This window comes from Sinohyriopsis cumingii, chromosome 2 (assembly GCF_028554795.1).
Source record: "Sinohyriopsis cumingii isolate HCF-2022 chromosome 2, ASM2855479v2, whole genome shotgun sequence".
Lineage (NCBI taxonomy): Eukaryota > Metazoa > Mollusca > Bivalvia > Unionida > Unionidae > Sinohyriopsis > Sinohyriopsis cumingii.
This window is the reverse complement of record NC_142962.1, coordinates 22970765-22990678: the sequence shown is the minus strand read 5'-3', so window position 1 is coordinate 22990678 and position 19914 is coordinate 22970765. Positions and strand designations below refer to the sequence as shown.

The 19914-nt window shown below is 34.3% G+C and overlaps 1 protein-coding gene across 1 annotated transcript in view; it reads right to left on the bottom strand.

Moving 5' to 3' along the window:
- Positions 1-18184, bottom strand: part of LOC149804464 (protein Smaug homolog 1-like) — a 123294-nt gene extending 105110 nt beyond the window's left edge. The window contains exon 1 of the mRNA XM_089940673.1: positions 18091-18184. The gene's annotated coding sequence lies outside the window, so the exon portion shown is untranslated. The remainder of the gene's footprint in view (positions 1-18090) is intronic.
- Positions 18185-19914: the final 1730 nt, after the last annotated feature.

The following is a 19914-nucleotide window of genomic DNA, read 5'->3' as shown; positions in this document are numbered from 1 at the left end:
ATACCTGTAAGTAACAATTTGTAAGTAAACAAGTTTTTAAAAGGTGTTTTCCCTAAGTGACAAACTTTACCATGTTACATTTGATCATCAACTTCCAAAATATGAGGCCTACATGTATAAGTACCTATCTGACAGTAAAGCTTTTGAAATTAATGCCTTTTTACAAGTATCCATCTCTTCCCTTCTTGGTGTCTCAGCTCTGTGCTGAACAAATTAGAAGACCATACAGAAAAAGAAAACATACAAGAGGACCAGGCAAACAGGATTCTGAATGCTTTGATTTAGACATATTATCAATGCCCTGCCTTAGACATACATTCTGAATGCCCTGATATAGACATATATTGTCAATGCCCTGTTTTAGACATATATTATCAATGCCCTGATTTAGACATAGAGTATCAATGCCCTGATTTAGACATATATTATCAATGCCTCCTGGAGAGGTACAACATTGAAACAATAAAAAGACATTGGAAAGTTGCTATTTTGTTCTAAAATTGCAAATTAATCTAGTTGATGCACCTGTACATATGCTTCAAGACGTTTTTAATACAATTTTGTAAGCAAAGGGCTCGAGTTACATTGCTTTAAACAGCTCATTCAGTGTTGCCAGATATTATATCTATAACAAATGATTACACTATACCTGTAAGTAACAATTTGTAAGTAAACAAGTTTTTAAGAGGTGTTTTCCAAAAGCGACCAACTTTATCATGTTACATGCTATGCTTCTTTGGTACTGAATTACCTAAAATCTTTGTCACAACTTGAAAACCTGACCATAAACCATTTTACCTTCATAGTAGTTATGTTAATAGTCTTGCATACTGGACAGAAAGTTCAAATTCTGCACCTCAGAGACATTAGGTCATGCTTATTGGGCAGAAAGTTCAAATTCTGCACCTCAGAGACATTAGGTCATGCATACTCAACAGAAAGTTCAAATTCTGCACCTCACAGAAATTAGGTCATGCTGACTGGGCAGAAAGTTCAAATTCTGCACCTCAAAGAAATTAGGTCATGCTTATTGGGCAGAAAGTTCAAATTCTGCATCTTACAGCTACTAGGTATTTACATCTAACGATAGTAGCATAGTTATAAATGATAGCCGAGTTTGTTAAGCATTCTTTCCAAGGAAATTGTTTACCCAGTCCCCTAAATCTTTTTGCCCAAGTGTTCAAATGTTTATCTTTATGTACTTAGATCTGTGCATAAGAGGAAACTGAAAATAAGAAATTTACTTTCATTACACTGCAGAAGGGGTCTCTAGAGATGGCTGTCTCCCCAATGGACAAAAAATGTGGTACAGTTAGCCGATATTGACATTAACATCATCCCCGCAGCATCTGAGCAGCTTCCAGCAGGGCTACCACATGTGAAGTGCTCATAACTGTTTGTTCACAAAACAGCTGGCTTGAGGAAGGATAGGCCGATAAATCAGACCCATGCCTGTAATGATAATGACTGGCAGTTTTGGTGCTGAGATCACCTATTCATTAAAACCGGCAAAAATCTGCATAAATTTTGTCTGCACACATTGGTCTATATTTTATACACTTAACAATATTTCACACAGCTGTGGAGCTGCTGCTGGCTGAAGGGTTCTTTTGGCGACATGTACATTTTATTTCCATAGTAAATCCTATGCTTGGCAACTTATAAATCCATGTGGAACTGCATAACCCCCTGTCCTGTGGCCATTTTGAATTTCACAGAAGATATAACTGTTACCAAATACCGTTAAGTATTTAAAATGTATGCAGGTGTGTTCCAGAAAGATTGCATGCACCAAAATTGCAGGTGACATCAGAACCACATATTGTCATCAGTATCAACACAGATTTTGTGGGCGTGATTTATTGTACTAGAGAAAGGACACTTTGTTCTCCACACAGTTGGCTGGAGGAACACAATGTTGGCTTGAGTAAGGACTGGGTTTTTTTTGTGGTTTTATAAAAAGCATATTGTTTGAAGCACCTTCTGCAATGAAGGTGTGATAACCCCAATTCAGGATTAACTTGCATGTCTAATAACAGACTGTACTGACACAAAATGCCATTTCTTCTAGTTATAATTTATAATTTCTATAAAATTTACAGTCTTTTTCTTTGACAGAGTCCATTTTGGTTGTATTGGTAATACTTTTTCACATAAATATATACATACAAATGCATGAACATTCATAATTTCATGATAATTGCTCATCATGAAATGATCGCATTTCTGACCTTTTGTAGCAATTTCTAATCACATTTTCTATTATCTGTTTCTCAAGCTATTATAACCATGGATGCATTAAGTCTGAAATCTGGAATCCTGAATGGGTGCAAATAGGGCAATGGAATTTAGAAATTAAATGACACTTACCTGTATGCTTTATTTTGATGATAATTCCATTCCACCTTTGGTACCTGAGAGATTACAGGTCCTCTTGAGTTTACTGCTTTCCCTTGGTTTCTTGTGTTTAATGTATTCAAGTTTTTGTCACTCTAAAGGATAACTAAGATGCGACCTATATATCATCTCCTGTAATCCCTCAGGACTTGTCATCAAATTCCAACATACAGGTAAAAAAATCTCATTTAATTTCTAAATTAAAGCACTTATTTCATGCATATCAGTATACTGATGGGAGACCATAGGGATCCACTCTGTTTTTTTTGCCAATAGGGTCAGCTCACACTGAAATCAACTGGCCCTGCCAAAAATCAACCTCCCAATAAAATAACAAAAGACTTCAGAAAATATAACTGGCCCTGCAGGCCTGCCACTGTCAATATTAACTAGCCACCTCAAAACCAACTAAATCCAGACTGGCTAACCATCATCCCAGTACACTGTACTTCACAACACCTCAATAGTTCCAGCATGGATGTGCAATATTGAAGTATGAATTCAACATCCATGTCAAATGAGACATCAACCATCCAAGTGTTAATGGGTATGTAACAAATGTAAATGCTCTAATAGCTATTACTGGGGTGTCACTGGATGGAATATAATTTGACAGAGTTTACCCATGAGATGGAAGCTTCATGTAATTACAAAGACCTCTACCTAATATGCTGCATTCATTCTGACACCTTACCTGCCATACAAATGACTTGTTACCTGACAGGTAACTCACTATACCGGTGATGTGTGGATTCAGATCAATAACCTTGGCAATACTCCAAAAGTAAACATAGCCGTGTAAACTGTTGAACAGAGGAAAACTATCATATCATTTCTAATTTTAGACCAAAATGCATAACAAAACAGAACAATGAGTCATCTATGACTTCATAAACAGCATTATAACAAAACAAGGTCCTATAGATATGCATAGTTAAAAATTAACTGCAAATCTGAAACAAACTCTTGCTGAATGACTAAGCCATAACTAAATCATACCTATGCAATACAAAATGAAATCCATAGTGATGACAAAATCAACTCTTCAAACTAAAGATTTGGACAACACAGTGAATGGCACAGACAAGCAGGGTGAAACTCCATTTAACTGACCATTACTATTATCCGACAAGTGGGATTTAATTGACAATTACAAGTATCAGAAGTAACATTTAACTGATAATTACTATTATCAGACAAGTGACATATAACTGACCATTACTAGTATCAGACAAGTGACATATAACTGACCATTACTAGTATCAGACAAGTGACATAACTGACCATTACTAGTATCAGACAAGTGACATTTATCTGATCATTACTAGTATCATCCAGGTGACATGTAGCTGACCATTACTAGCGTCAGACAAGTGACATTTAAACGACGACCTTTAGGTGACATTTAAATGACCTTTGCTATTATCATCCAAGTGACATTTAACTGACCATTATTAGTTTCATCCAAGTGACATTTAACTGACCATTTCTACTAACATGCAAGTGACATTTAACTGACCATTACTAGTATCAGATAAGTGACATTTAACTGACCACTACTAGTATCAGACAAGTGACATTTAACTGACCATTACTAGTATCAGACAAGTGACATTTAACTGACCAATACTATTATCAGACAAGTGAATTTTAATTGACCGTAACTATTATAAGATAAGTGACATTTAACTGACCATTACTAGTATCAGACAAGTGACATTTAACTGACCATTACTAGTATCAGACAAGTGACATTTAACTGACCAATACTATTATCAGACAAGTGAATTTTAATTGACCGTAACTATTATAAGATAAGTGACATTTAACTGACCATTACTAGTATCAGACAAGTGACATTTAACTGACCATTACTAGTATCAGACAAGTGACATTTAACTGACCAATACTATTATCAGACAAGTGAATTTAATTGACCATAACTATTATAAGTGACATTTAACTGACCATTACTTTTATCAGACAAGTGACATTTAACTGACCATTACTAATATCTGACAAGTGACATTGATCTGACCGTTACCATGGATGGTGCCTGCTTTAAAAACGATGTCACCCAAAAATTGCCAACCTCAATATTTTGTTGCCAATTTTAAAAAAATGTCTCCATTTTCATAATACAGTACTATCTGTTTATCTCAACATCCTGGGCACAAAGGTAATATTGTCGACATAAGCAAATGTTTAGATAAGTGGGTGGAGGCTAAAAATAAATTAATATTTTGCATACATGTGAAATTTTTAAAAGATGACCTGTCATCAGTGACAAGGATTTACACGGAGAAAAGAAATTGAAATTTTGATTAAATGAAGACAACTGGTCAGAAATACACTTGTATGTTGACAACTTACATCTGTATAGTACACTCCATAATGTTAAATAATATACATGCATATGAAAAATCCATGAATTCGAATATTTGATCATATGTTAGAAAATTCATACATCAGTCAAATCCCATTAGAAAACACAATTAAAATATATATATAAACAACAGAAGTCCGCATCTGATCATCATCTATTGTCAACACCTTTTGTGAAACAATTCACTCTGACATTTATTATCCTAGTAGCACATGGCTGTATAGTTGTTTATATGCTACATGTACATGTACTTAAATTGGCCTAGATTTTGGTCAGCCAGAGACAACTACCATGATGCGGAGGGGATCTGGATATTCATAGGCAAATGAAAACACATGAACAAATTAAAATTTTTAACATTCTTGCGAGATGTCCCACCTTCATTTAAGTTGACAGCCAGATATATATTGTTTCAAAATATTGGAACTTTAATTTGGGTTTTAAACAGCCACTGGTAGTGATCATAAGCATTAACTTTTTTGTTGCAGACAAGAAACTTTCATGGCGCAATAAGTATGTTCCAATCACTCTGAAAAATGAAACAATGCTTTTATTTAAGTTTGTTGCCGACTTTTTTTTGAAAAAAAAAAGGTCTTCAGCTTGCATTGACGAAGGTCCCTGTGTTTTTGAATATGCCGTTAAAGGCGCTCTTTGAAGGAACAAACAAATGCCCGTTTGTTATTGCTGCAGCAACATCAAATAATTGAACACTGACAGAGACAATTTTTGTGTTTCATTTGCTGTGTGTGTGTGTGTGTGTGTGTGTGTGTGTATATATATATATATATATATATATATATATATATATATATATATATATATATATATACTGATCGATGCTTCAAAGGTGATCAGTTTTCTTTGAAGTTTCAGCAAAACTAATTTTTCTGGTACATTTTTCAAAAAGTAAAATAACTGCTATCGTATGGTAGATTGTAGTCATTCCCGTTCCCACCTTCAGAAGTGGTCGATCGTAGCTAGTCAGGTAGCATGACTATTTGGATTATATTAGAGCACCAAGTACTAAGGCCAAAATCAGCATCAGCGGATTATGATATAACACTGCAGTGTTAGGGTGGTTTGTCAATATGAGCAAAGGATTTGTATATGTAACAATAGATTCCAGTGCAATTTTATATCCAAGTTTGTGGCTTCCTGTCATGGTACCTTTGAATTTCTCAACTCCAAACCCAAGACCGTATATACAATTTTTAGCAGCCAAAAAATGTTGTTTCCAAAAAGATCGCCAGATGGTATATTTTGTTTCCAATAAGGACAATAAAATCGCAGTTTGTAACATTGGCAAAGCCCGGCATGATCCATGCCATTACTAGTATCAGACAAGTAATATTTAATTGACTATTACTAGTATCAGACAAGTAACATTTAATTGACCATTACAAGTATAAGACAAGTAACATTTAATTGGCCATTGCTAGTATCAGACAAGTAACATTTAATTGACCATTACTAGTATCAGACAAGTAACATTTAACTGACCATTGCTAGTATCAGACAAATAACATTTAATTGACCGTTGCTAGTATCAGACCAGTAACATTTAACTGACCATTACTAGTACAAGTGGCAATGATGTATTAAGTTCCTCAGTCAATATGTTGAGCTGCGTGGTCCCTCTTAATCTGGACTCTAACACATAAAATATAGTATAAACATGACTGACAGACATAAATAGTAGCTTACCTGTTTTAAAAGGCTTCCTAATCCTTAAGTATGACTTAATACACTTGTAGTTCCCAACACCCAACTGTAATGTCTATGTACACAACACACCATACCTCTATTTATGAATGAAGAGAAGAAAGAGTGCCCTGGAAACGAATGTTTCCTTGTATGAACACAACTAGAGAGCTATTATGTTTTACCAAATAAGAAGCAGTGTCCTGGAAACAACTCCTTCCTCTTATGAATGAAGCCACAGGGCTATTATGTGTACTAAACAGAGTGTGTAAGTGACTGAACTAAGAGCTCTACTGTAAATAAACCTGTGCCATTCTCATGTGACTTGGTATGCTCCACTTTTCAATCAATAATATATATTCTGATAGGTCTTAACATTTTAGCACTATCCTGGCAAAACAGACTGCTAAGGATAAATACTTTGTAATAAATACAAGTTATAACAAAAATAAATAAAAACAGCAAGTTTCCTTATTTAATTTAAACATTTTCAAGTTAATTAAAAGCTATATTTGTCTAAGAAGTAGCATGTTTTTTGTTACTGGCAATTTGATGTCTTTCATCTGAATGCTTCCTGTTATCATCTAAGTCATTTAAAGTGTATGCTTTGCTTGGTCTCAAAAACAAAACAATAGCATCAAGTACCAACTGCATAAGTGCATGAACTGGCAACAAGGAAGAAACAAAACGGTGGATATTTTTTAAATAAAACAATATTTGTTTGATTACTTTATTATGGGTAATCTGTAGAATTTGTCATCTACTGATAATGTTACAACAAAAATTATCCTCAGGACTGTTGACTCAACTTATCTAATGCATGGGGAATCAGCTTGCTATGTTTGTAAACAATGAGATAACAAGGCAAGTACACAGGGATGGGCACAAACATTCTACAAGAGTGTAGCCTTGACACAGATGATGAAGGAGGTACATGTATTAATATTAGTATCTGCCAAAGCACAGACAACATGAGAACAGTAGAATTTAAAAATGTTCAAGTTAAATAATGAACTATTAATTAAACACAACAAGAATTAACATTTGACATGCTTCTTGTTATGTTTTGCACTACAGGGGATCTTCATTTAGAAAGTCAATGAGTTCATTGAACTCTATAATCTATCGGGAGTGGCCGAGTGGTCTAAAGCGCCTTCGTTACGGATCACTGCCATCTCACCTCTGTCTGCGGCGGTTCGAATCTAGGATTCAGCCAATGTGGGTATGTAAGAAAGCTTGCCAGTAGCTTCTCATGGGTCGGTGGTTCTTTCCGGGGTTTTCCCGGGTTCTTCCTCCACCATTTAATACTGGCCGCCATGTATAGCCTATCGTGTGCTGAAAAATGGCATTAAACCCGACAACAACAACAACTATAATCTATCAGCTTGTGGAAAACCCGGAGCTAAGCCTGGACTGCAACGACTCTGTATTTAATCAAGTCTTAGCTTCAATTCTTTTACTTTACACAACCATGATGAAGACATACCATTGGAAAAGTCTTAAAGTCTTCATATGTCTCTGCCAATGCTGATGCAAAAAAACATGACAACTAATAGTACCCTAGAGAAAAGTCAAACATATAAAACACTTCATGATTTTTCTGAACACAGCAGCATGCATCTTCGCTAGCCAAGGTTCCAATGTGTTAATTTTATCCACACCTTGGCAGATCGATCAGATATTTTATTGCTTTCTCATAGCGACTTCTATTGGATTTCATGAATTGTCTCCCATCGTATGTAATACCAACCAATAGCATGTAACAGTAGCACAATGTTGCTTTGTATATTGGCCAAAAATGGCAGAGGCAATTGACTTTAAAAGGATACTTTGTGTGTGATTTTGATTTTTAACATAGCTTTAACAATTTTTCAGTCATATCGCTATGATGTCTGCAGTGTGGCAGTTTATAGTGATGTCTGGCACTGGGGCTTCATGCTGCAAACATGTAGCATGATGTCCCACCAAGTCACATTATCCTGACACCAGGCCGACCAGTCCTAACACTAACCTCTTAATGCTGAGCACCAAGCGAGGCAGCGGTAACTACCATTTTTGTAATTCTTTGGTATGACTTGGCCAGGGTTCGAACTCATGACCTTCCGCATCCGAGGTGGATGCTCTAACCACTAGGCTACCTGAGCAGTCAGGATACTTTGTAAGTTAAACATCCAAAGTATGACTACATACCAGAGGGAAACCATTAGGGGTATTTGAGGGAAAGGATGTATTTGTACAAGCACGGACTGACAGTGAAAAATTGCTTATTTATCAGTCCATTCCAGTTGTGAGCTCCTGTTGTACTGATCATGTAAGAACAGTGTTTAAATCTGAACAACATGCTGCCTGATCCAACGAAATTCACAGAAGCACTGAAATATCTGATCAATCCACCAAGGTGTAGATAGGGCTAACACATCGGAACTGTGACTAGCAAAAATGAGCAGCACGATTCAAGCTTGTGAACCACACCCTTAACTAGTGTACAAGTCATATGTCATGGTTAACTGAAATAAAACGATGAAGGCATAATGTTTTAGTAAATGGTACATGTATTTTATTGATTCTGGAATCCTGTGTAGGTGCGTTAATAAAAAAAATATCTTTTATATTTTTGGCAATACAAATCTATATTACAAAAACAAAATTAATTATACTTTTCAGAAAAAATAGGCACAAAATATGTCTAGTGTATAGTAGGGCATGCAGCTTCATCAAAAAATGAGACTTATTCCTATTCAAAAATTAAAGGTTAACCAATATTCAATTATTCTTTTACTTAGATACTTTTGTGCATTATTTTCATGAGTATTAATATTTATAATAGGGATATATTGAATGGTCTGTAGATCTTGTACAGTTTACTTAAGGTCATGGGCAGATTTTATTGCAAGGAATAAAATATCATTAAATGCTTCAAGCAATAATATGTCAAAAGTACTTCAAATTGAACTTTTATGGTTATTTTGTGTTTTAAAAAATAGATTCCACACACTCTTCACTAAAATTAATAACAGTAGTTTTCTAAGTGTTAACTACCCAGTAAAAACAAATGTCCCTCAATGGGACAAACTCCTTATTGTCTGATAAAAATATTGAGGAATTCCAGATATGCCCATTTCTTCGTTTTAACTGCTAAGTGTTGAAGCCATCTCTGATAATCTTAAGCAATAAGATTTTCAAATTTGTCACTGTGTCAGCGATATTAGACGAGATCTAGGAATGTATGTAGGTATTTTTTTTAGAGATAGATAATGTTTTAACATATTAACTCTCGGAAGTTTTTGTCGTTTTCACCTGAAATTCAAGTAGGAAACACATTTTAAAAGCTATTTCTGAACAGATCCGAAAACACCAAATCCCAGGTGATCTTTCAATAGCATATTGCCTAGTTGTGTTAGAAACATCGTTCTTCATTGGCAATTTGGCTCATGCATGAGCAGAAGGGTAAAAGTTGGAGTTCTTTTCTTTTCTTTTCTTTTGGTGCTAAACGGAGCCATTATTTTTGTATCAAGACCACTCTTTATTCCAAATGCCCATCTTATCTTACTTTTTGCAAAGGTTCAACTGTCTGTTTGCAGTTCATACCGGTTTGCCTTAGATCTGAGACCAAAAAGTCTAAAATCTGGACAAAAAATTGGATCCAACCATGAGCCAATTTTGCAATTTTGGGTAGAAAAAAAATCGGGTCCAAAAATGAGTTTTTTCTCTCTGTATTTTGTAGTGCAACTAGAAATTCCAGATTATCTGGTATCATTGTAGAGCTACATCTGTCTACCCTTCTATAATACCACCCACTTTAGTGTATCATGCATGACCATGACGTTACAGAGCTCGGCAGTAGTCTACATCCTCCTGCCACGTTAACCTGTCACTAGGGGTTAATGTGTTAACTGCCAAGTGTTGAAGCCATCTCTGATAAATCTTAAGCAATAAGATTTTCAGATCTGCCACTGTGTCAGCCATATTGGATGAGATCTAGGAATGTATGAAGTTTTTTTTAAAGATAGAAAACAGCAAAGGAAATCAGAGATGGTTGTTTGCCCAGAAATACACGAGTAATTTTTATTTTTTGTGCCTTATTGGAAGAAACTGAAAATCAAGACTGTTACTGCACTCGTACAGCAACAGTAAGCTGCATTATGTACATAAAGATAAATGTTTCACCAACTATCAAATCTAAGAGTTTAAAACACAGCAACTTTACAAAGGACAGGGTCTTTTAAACGAACCAAAATACTCAATTACATGCACTGCATATTACTGCCAGAGTAGGGGCTGTGGACACCAACAACATCTGATTTGGCATTTTTGTTTCACAACACTGCTGAATGTGTCAACTTCATCTTTGCTTGGCAAGATTCCAATATGCTAACCTATCTACACCATGGCGGATCGATCAGACATTTCAGTGCTTTGTCCTAGCGACTCTATTGGATTTCAAGAGTTGCCTCACTTAGTATGTAATGCCAACTAACCTATAATGTGAAACAGCATTGCGTTGTATATCTGCAAAAAATGGTGGAGGCAAATGACTTCAACATTATAGATGTATTTGAGGGAAAGGTTGTTAGTTGTGCAAACTTGGACTGAAGTGGAAAATTGCTTATTTATCATACATGCCAATCCTCCTAGAGGTATAAGCATACTTATCGCTATTATAAGTGGCAAAAAAGTGTAATTTGCATATAAAAAGTGTAATCTATATATTACACACCAGAATTACAGCATGTAAAAAAGATACATTTTTATGACTAACATGGTTCTGCAGCTGGTCAAAATGGGCAAAATCCCTACAGATTAGAAACAGAATACAAACACAAAATATACAGAAAAATTATTTATATTCAGCACTCACTTCAACTAGTCTGTGTAATTTTCTCATAATGATCATGAGCTGGAATTCTGCAATGATCATTGTCAGGTGCTCAGAGTGCTGTATTACATAACACTCATATTCTTCTGTTAAAGTTTATAAACTGGTGTTGATTTGTCACTTTTTCTGATCTGACATGTTTTGAAGTTTGAAAAAAATCCATCTGCTCTAACATTTTCTGTTATATAACATTCACAACTCACACCATAAAGCATTTCACTTAACATCTGCTGCCATTTTCTTTACAAATACAGACCCATTCACTAACTGACTAGCTCATCAAAAAAATGAATCTGTTAGGCAAAGTTCACTTTTGAAGAAACTCATCTTTTCTTTGGAATGGGTCATATACAGTTGTCAAAAATAGCAAATAAGTCAAGTACATGTACTCTTAGGCTTTTCTTTCATAAGGCATCAACCTTTTAAAAATATTCTCAAATTTATGAGTGGAATTAAAGTGATGATAATAAAATAACAAAAACATTTCTTTATTTTTATTTTTTAATATAGCAAAAAAGCTTAGTCCATATGCAGTCTCACAGAAAACGTAATTTGGTGAAAAAAATATGTAATGATTAAGCCAAAAGTGTAATGGTTGACATGTATGATTTACGAGTTCATTCCAGTTGCAGGCTCCAAATTTGAAATTGATTTTGATTGGACCACATTCAATGAAATTCACAGACCCGAAGCAATGAAATATCTGAAAGATCTGCCATGGTGTAAATAGATTAACATATCAGAACCTTGGCAAGAGAAGATGGGTTGACTTGTGATTGGGACCTGTTGGATACTGCAGGTGTCAATTATTTTTGTTAAAATACAATAAATGATCATACTTGCCAGCAACTGATCAGATCAATATCCACCTTATTTCTGTTGTAAACAAAACACACCCATGCCCTTTATTTCTTGACCCATTTAGCAGACACTAATTACCTGAGGGCACAAATGCTACAGTGAGTACACAATATGGTAGCCCCAGGGTGGTTTGAGCAATATGACCTAGACAGACTTCAAAGGTGTTCAAAATAATGGCACTATTAGATTTTGCTATCTAATGAGTAATGACAGGGTGTTGTGGTAGGAAATAAGTGACTGGAACTGATAGATTATTCAAATCAGTCAATATTATACATACATCTGCTTGACTAACTTACATTCTGAGTCACATGAAAACTCATATTTGTAGGTGGCTCAAACTTAACTGCTAATATCTCATTTGGAATTAATATTAACATGCATCTCCACAAATAACTTAAGTGCATAACTGTATGTTATTAGGATCCATTAGGATTTTTAAAATTTCCATGATGAAGGTTCCAGATGATTAAAAGATAAAATCTTAGTTATAATTAGAAAGTCTATTACTAAAATTATAATAAAGAACATAGTAAACACAATTTCCTTTTGACTCAGGCAAAAATAATGATCCTAATAGTTAACCCATACTCAATGAGGAAAATTAGCTATGTATCAGTTGTTTACAGACTTTTAAAAAAGTCAGTGATTGAGTAAGATAGAAAATGAACTTGATTCATGGACAAGGTCAAGTCCAAAATACAATTATCTTTAGCATATAATGAAAAAAATAAAAAAAATAAAAAATAAAAAAATAATGCAAATTAAATATATATAACTGGATATACACTGTTGTAAATTTGAACAAATACAAGCTCCATGTCCTGAAACTCAAATATCAACTGCTCAATTAAACTTTTGCCTATTTTCCCCCTTTGTTGGCATTATTGGAAACTTAATTTTCTGCACCTTTTGAAAAGTCTCCAGGGGCCATGCTACCAGGCAAAGTGGATGACTAAGTCACCTAAAAAATTTAAACTTTGCCTTCTTCTGTTAGGAAAGCGAAATTAACTTTGCCCTGTGATTTTGTTTTAGAGGAACATTTAATGACTGTCTTTTTTTTTAGATGCTCCCTTACCATTGACAGTTTAGTTTCAGTGTTATGTTATACATAGCTCAATGCGAAATGTAGGCTTCAAGCCATCAAATAGTTGGTGTTGATATCAATTATACCAACAAACTCTTGCATATTTACAGGCATGTGTTTCGATAGCTGATTGACCATTACCCCTTTCCCAAGTAAGTTAGCAACTCTTACTGTCTGATTTCCTCAAGTTATCCTTTGATGATAAAAACATACAAACTTGTTCCAGAACTTAAACTTAAGTAAATAGCAATTTCAGTTTTAAGAACAGAATCCGTAACAAGAATATTTTAACTGCTGCATTATTTTCTTCATAAAAATCAGTTTGGAACGATAAGTGAACCTCTCATTGGGAAATAATGGTGGACATTGCTGTTCTGGGAGGTACCATTTTATTAGACTGTCTCTTCGTAAACCACTGGGCAAATATATTCAGGAAAATATACAATCCATAGAAAGCAAAGTCTAAATATTGTGTTATTAAAGATTTAGCTTTAAAATGCAATTATGTAGGTCAGAAAAATACAGGACAATGCTATGTTGTGGAATTCAAGAGATGCTGTAAGGTCAAGGTTATATTCTGAATTTACTCATTTCTGTGGAACTACAAAGAAAAAAAAACAGCAATGCAAATACTATTTAACCAATGCACAATGTTTGATCAAGTATGTAGACAAGTAATAAGACCTTATAACTGCAATCCTATCAATGGACTGTTGTCACAAATCTTTAGAGTGAGTGGTTACATTAAGAAAACCCCTCTATCTAAAAACAGATGCACTTGCATGTTAGTTGTGTTGCTTCAGTTGAAAAAATGGTTTAGTTCATACATACACTGACTTTAATTCTTCAGTGTGATGTCAATGAACATTTACGGTAAAGTTTTATTGGCTATAAAGAAATTAGCAAGAACAGTGTAATCTGAAAGATATGCATTTGCTCTCATGTACATGGCACAGAGGTTGTTTCAAACATGTTTAGAAATCTTTTCAAATATTATTTTATATTGAACTTACAGAAGGTAAAACGAAAAATTCTTGATTAAGGGTAGTAGATTAAGCATTTATACTAACTATACTAACTTGCAATCACAATACTGTAATCCAGCTACCAAGTTAAAATTCATGACAATGTATAGCTTCTGTTGTTCTCAATGTAAGTCATATTGTCAAAATACACTGAATATGATAGTTTATAAACATGCACCAAATATGTTTATAATATACATGTACATACAACTCAGAAAATTTTCTACTTGAAAATAAATCATTGCTTTAAACCAATGTTAGATGCAAATATGCATACTGAGAAACAGATGGCATAATTCAAATAAGAGAATGAAAATAACACACATATATATTGCATATCTTGCATACACACACACACACACACACACACACACATTGCATGTCTCGCTTTGCTCCCACTTCTCCCTGTTCTGTCCATAAGGAGAAGTCATTTCTCCCTAAAAATTCAAGTCAAGCTTGAGCCCTGGTCTCCAGTGATACTGCCGTGCTCTATAGAAATCACATGTGCTTATTTTTAACACTGTATTTAATGCATATCGATGATCTGACAACATCGTCAAAATCAAACTCGGGGGAAAGTTTTGAAAACTTTTATGATTCATATTAGCATCATCACCAGTTTAATTTGAAAACCTTTACAACAAAATAAGGCATAATTTCTTTGCAATCCACTGCTTGTGCGTACATACACGCTTTCTTTGAAGCACATCACAGTGACCTTCGAAAAGGAAGTCCTTTTTACAATATAACTAAATATAACTAAACTAAGGATTAACTGTTACTGAAGTCTAACCTTTAACTATCCGACAAATTTACCATGACCAAACCGTGAAAAAGGGAAGCATCCTGGGGAAAATCAGGTGTGTCATGAGCACACACTACAGGGAGATACAGCATGTCCTTTGAGAATTTCAAATGTATTTGACAACAGTGACATGTTAGCTCTGCCCAGTTTATACTGTTACATGTATCCATATTGTGTGTTTAACTTTTCATGATTGTAGCTTGCAAGGCCACTTGTAAACAACATATTACACTTGATTTGAATTCAGGACAAAAATTTAATTAAACAAGCCTTACTGTGTTTAAAAATATGATGGTACTTTCCACTGGAAATTACCCAAGTATATAGCACTTTGTTGTGTCTTCTTGAGTCAGGTGACAGTTATTTTATATGGAACGACCAAATAAACAATTATTCATTGCAAATTTATATGTTTTTTTTAATCGATGACCAGAGTAGTTAGTTGTGTTCAGTTATAATTTGAGAGAAATTATGTAAATTATTCATCAGAATTACAAAGTGCTCATAAACATTTTTAATGGAACACTTTTGGGATTAATGTGATTTGATTCAAGTATATTTTGGAATACATCATTGTGATACATCAAGACTGTTGGCACATCAGCTCATTCAAGGTTGTTGGTACATAAGCACAATCAAGATTAGAATTCATTGGGCAATAAACGTTTGGACTTTTGACGAACTTTTAAGATTATTTGGGACTGAATTCACAATACTGTAAGTTCTTTTTAAATTTTTACTTTATATTCCTGACTTAAATTACTTAGTGACTGTACAAAACCTGTTGGTTTATATTTTTCACTTAGTTCATGACCACAGAATCATAAAAAATACTGACATTACAAATGCGTGATATTGTGTCGGCCCATAAGGTGTAAACAGTAGTCCATTAAATGTTGATCACTGGTGCATATAGCAAATTTGTTATGGATAGCACATGCTTAGTAGGAAATTGTTCTACAGGTGATTCAGGGGTAATTAAGTCTATTGCTCCAGCCAAATCAAAATGCATAGTAAAAATGTACAGTCCCATTTAAATTCTAAGAGTAAAAACCCAAGGTTATGAGCCTACTGAGAACCCTGTCCAGCTGTATGAAAATCCTAGTGAAATCAGTGTCTTGTCTTGTCACCTGAGAATAGCCAAATTCAGGTCAAAGCAGGGAAACTTTGGGCTTTATCATGCACCACTGTCCAACTTTTGTTACATAAAACCCCTGTATTTCCTGTAGATAAAAGGTTACAAGGTCAAGCTTACAGATTATTTCTTTGTCAATCAATACAGATATTGCCAACTAAGTATCATTCAAAAAGGTAACATCAGCAAGCATATAAATATCATACAGTACTGAAAATTCATCTGTGAGAAACATGTATGAACAGAGGAAAATAGTAGGTATTTATATTACCTAACACTGACTGCTGTACAAATTTCATTCATATAACAAGTTTATTATGAAGAGTATAATTTACAGTTTCTTTGTCAGTCAATCAATAGGCCTGTTTAGTCAGCATGTTTTCCCCAATAAAACTTAAGGATTTCTGAACAAGATATTGTTTTGGGGATAGAAAATGGTATTGGTTGAGGTTACCGCCACAGCCCCTACTCTGGCAATCAGACCTCTGAATCCCTGCTTCCAGGACCTGTTGTTTATACATTTTCTTTTTACTGACAGCTGTGTTATGTCTCACCTTGAAAGCAAGATACAGGCTATAAAGAAATCTACATTAATTAGGATTATTAAATGAATTTGTGATTTCATTTTAAATTCCTACATAATGTTTTTTACTTGTCAGATGACACTACTAACTTACCAACAGGCAGATTTTTCAGGTCACAGTTAAGTACTGTTTGTTCTCTACCTTACAAGGGCCATCTCAATTGATACGAAGAATGTCTGTTTTACTGGTATTGATAATTTCAACATGAAATCATCCCTGGCATTCAAACAAACACTGCTATTTGACTCCTCTGAGTAGGTGACTGGCTCAGTTTTTATCCTATAAAACCTTTAATTCTGAATGCGAAGAAAATCCTTCTAGCCTGTTATTATTGTTTTAAGACCAGATATTTAAAACAAATAACATTTTAAATGTATTCCCAAGATTTTCCAAACTTCATTTTGAGAAATTCTGTGATGACAAATTAGACACTTGTAAGGCAAGATGAAGGATGAGACCTGAGTAAACCAAATGTTTACTGGAACAAGGAGACGAGCCTGTTGTAACAAGTATGTAGATAATATTAACAATTCTGGCAAAGAATTCAAATCACTGTACTTAAATAAATCTCCATGCAAATGTTGAATGTTACGATGAGAGGACCTACAACTGAATTATTTAAGTATAAAGAGTTCAGTATTGCAAAATAATCCTGAACTTGTTGACTGCTTAAAAAATAATGGGAGAGTTTATACCTCAGCCAAATATTTATATTCCCAGATCTACAAACCATTTCATTCTCACCTATCATAACATTAATACGCACTGTAAATCGTCCTATGTCAGATTTGTTAAAATTTCCATATACTCTGTTTGTAGGTTAAACGGGTTACAAAAAAAAATCGACGAAGACACAAATACTTACATAGGATCTAATTTCCTGATGACTTTCATAACCCTGCCACCGCTTCCCTGTCATCGCCAACTATTAACGTAAAGTTAATATTTCTATTTTTCTTTCAAAACCACAATGACTATATAAATGAATTACTGTCATGCATAAATCTATAAATGTACTTAACCACAGATTTTAGAGCAAAATACTGATATTTCTTTAGACAATCCTTATACGGTATGCCCTACTCCTTCGTCGACCCGTTTTTGTTTTTGACACTGTCCACTGCACTTACGATGGGCCGGAGAAGAGTTCCATTCTGTTCAATTTTAATTTTCCGTTTGGTAACAGATCGCATATGGAGTTCCTTCATTTTTCACAATACTAGCAATACTTACGCTTGTTGCATGTTTTTCTGTGGAGCCGAATAATTTTCCTCACATGAAGTTCACAATGTTCCGCATGTGTTCCATGAATGCTAATCAACGGTGACGTCACATGTTCATGGCGGTAAATCTACTAACATGACCCGAAGTGTCTCATTGGGGCTCATGAAGAGAGGGTATTAAATTAGTAATTACAATTTCTGCATAATAATAATAATAATAATAATAATAATATCATAAATCCATGGACAAACAATCGAAAATTTCACACAAGATATGGACAACAAAAGTCAACAAACCATATTAATATAACATTTGTGCAAAGTGAAACACTTCTTTCAAGATTTGCTATTAATAATATCCATTCTATTTCTAGATGAGTAAACTTTCTAAGCAAACGCAAAGGATATTAACACTATTGTCCAATGACTTTCCCGGCGCACTATGGTTCCTTTTATAAACCATTACAATTCGAAATACGTTGTTTAACAGACAATTAACTGCGTCATTCTAATATGATTTGAAAAGCAAAACTTTTACATCTGTAGAAATTGTTTTAAAAACCTTAACAATATAGGTAGTCGTAATGACATGCCTACGGTACTCATGCTCATTGAGAAACGACTATTTTTCTCCCTAAAGCCTAACTTCAGGCATGGACACCTTTATCAGATTTTGAGCTCTGAAACACATGTAGTCTTTTTTATGTTGACTCAGTAGTATTTGCTATAATGCGAACTGCTCACATATTTTAATAGCTTTCGTAATACACCGATATATGGGCTAACTAAAGACATAACATCAGCAAAACTGAGGTTATTCATAAATAAACCACCGATGTTGCAGCCATCAGAAGACTTATTCAAATTACTATTAAGGTCATCAATATATGCATTTAACAGCACTGGGGATATCGCAACTCCTTGCCGCACACCCTTTTTTCACAGAAAGAAATAGTAGTTTGTCGTACCAGTTATAAAGCAAACTAACAACATATAATGGAACGTTTCGAAAGATTAACTTTCTGAAATGGATCAAGAGATTTATTTGGTCAAAGGTCTTCTTACACACAAAGAATCATACATAAACTGGACTACCGTTATCTACATAGTAAATAAGGACTTTCTTGAAAACAGAAAGACACGCATCAGTTGTGCTTCATAAGCTTCAATTGCAAAATTAAAATTGGAATTAAAAAACAAAACAAAAACCTTTTCATATTTCCTTGTTCTTTGTCATCGTGTTTTTATTAAATACGAGACAGCCTAATTCGAATATAAAACATTATTGTCAGCCGATAGGCTAACTGGGACACCTAAGCAAACTCACAATCACATTGTCCTTAAATAACAGCTTCCGTGTATCGTGTACATGGCAATTTGTAGATCTATTACTTTTACTCAACAGCGAAAAATGTCAAAAATCATTTTTCATTCCACCCAACTTTGAGTATAACACAATATCAAGTATTCAACTACCCCATGATATTGGGTAACTGGGACTCACGACTCAGACATGACTGTTTACTCAGCAGATTTTAATTTTACTATTATTTTTTATGGTGGAGGGGAGTATTGATAGACCACTGCAAATCAATACATATTCTATGTAATGCTGCAAATAAAAAAACAGTGAAAGAAACCATTTGCAAAGGCGTTTTCCTGGCAATTCACCATGCAAGTAATCATGAAAATCACGTCTAAAATATTTACATAACCATAACCTTTCCCGAAATTAAAAGCCAAATGCATTTAGGATATAAAAATGCACAAAACCCATTCATTTCATTTGTAATTTCTAACCTGATCGTCGCTATGAGGTCTCTGACGCTGTCAT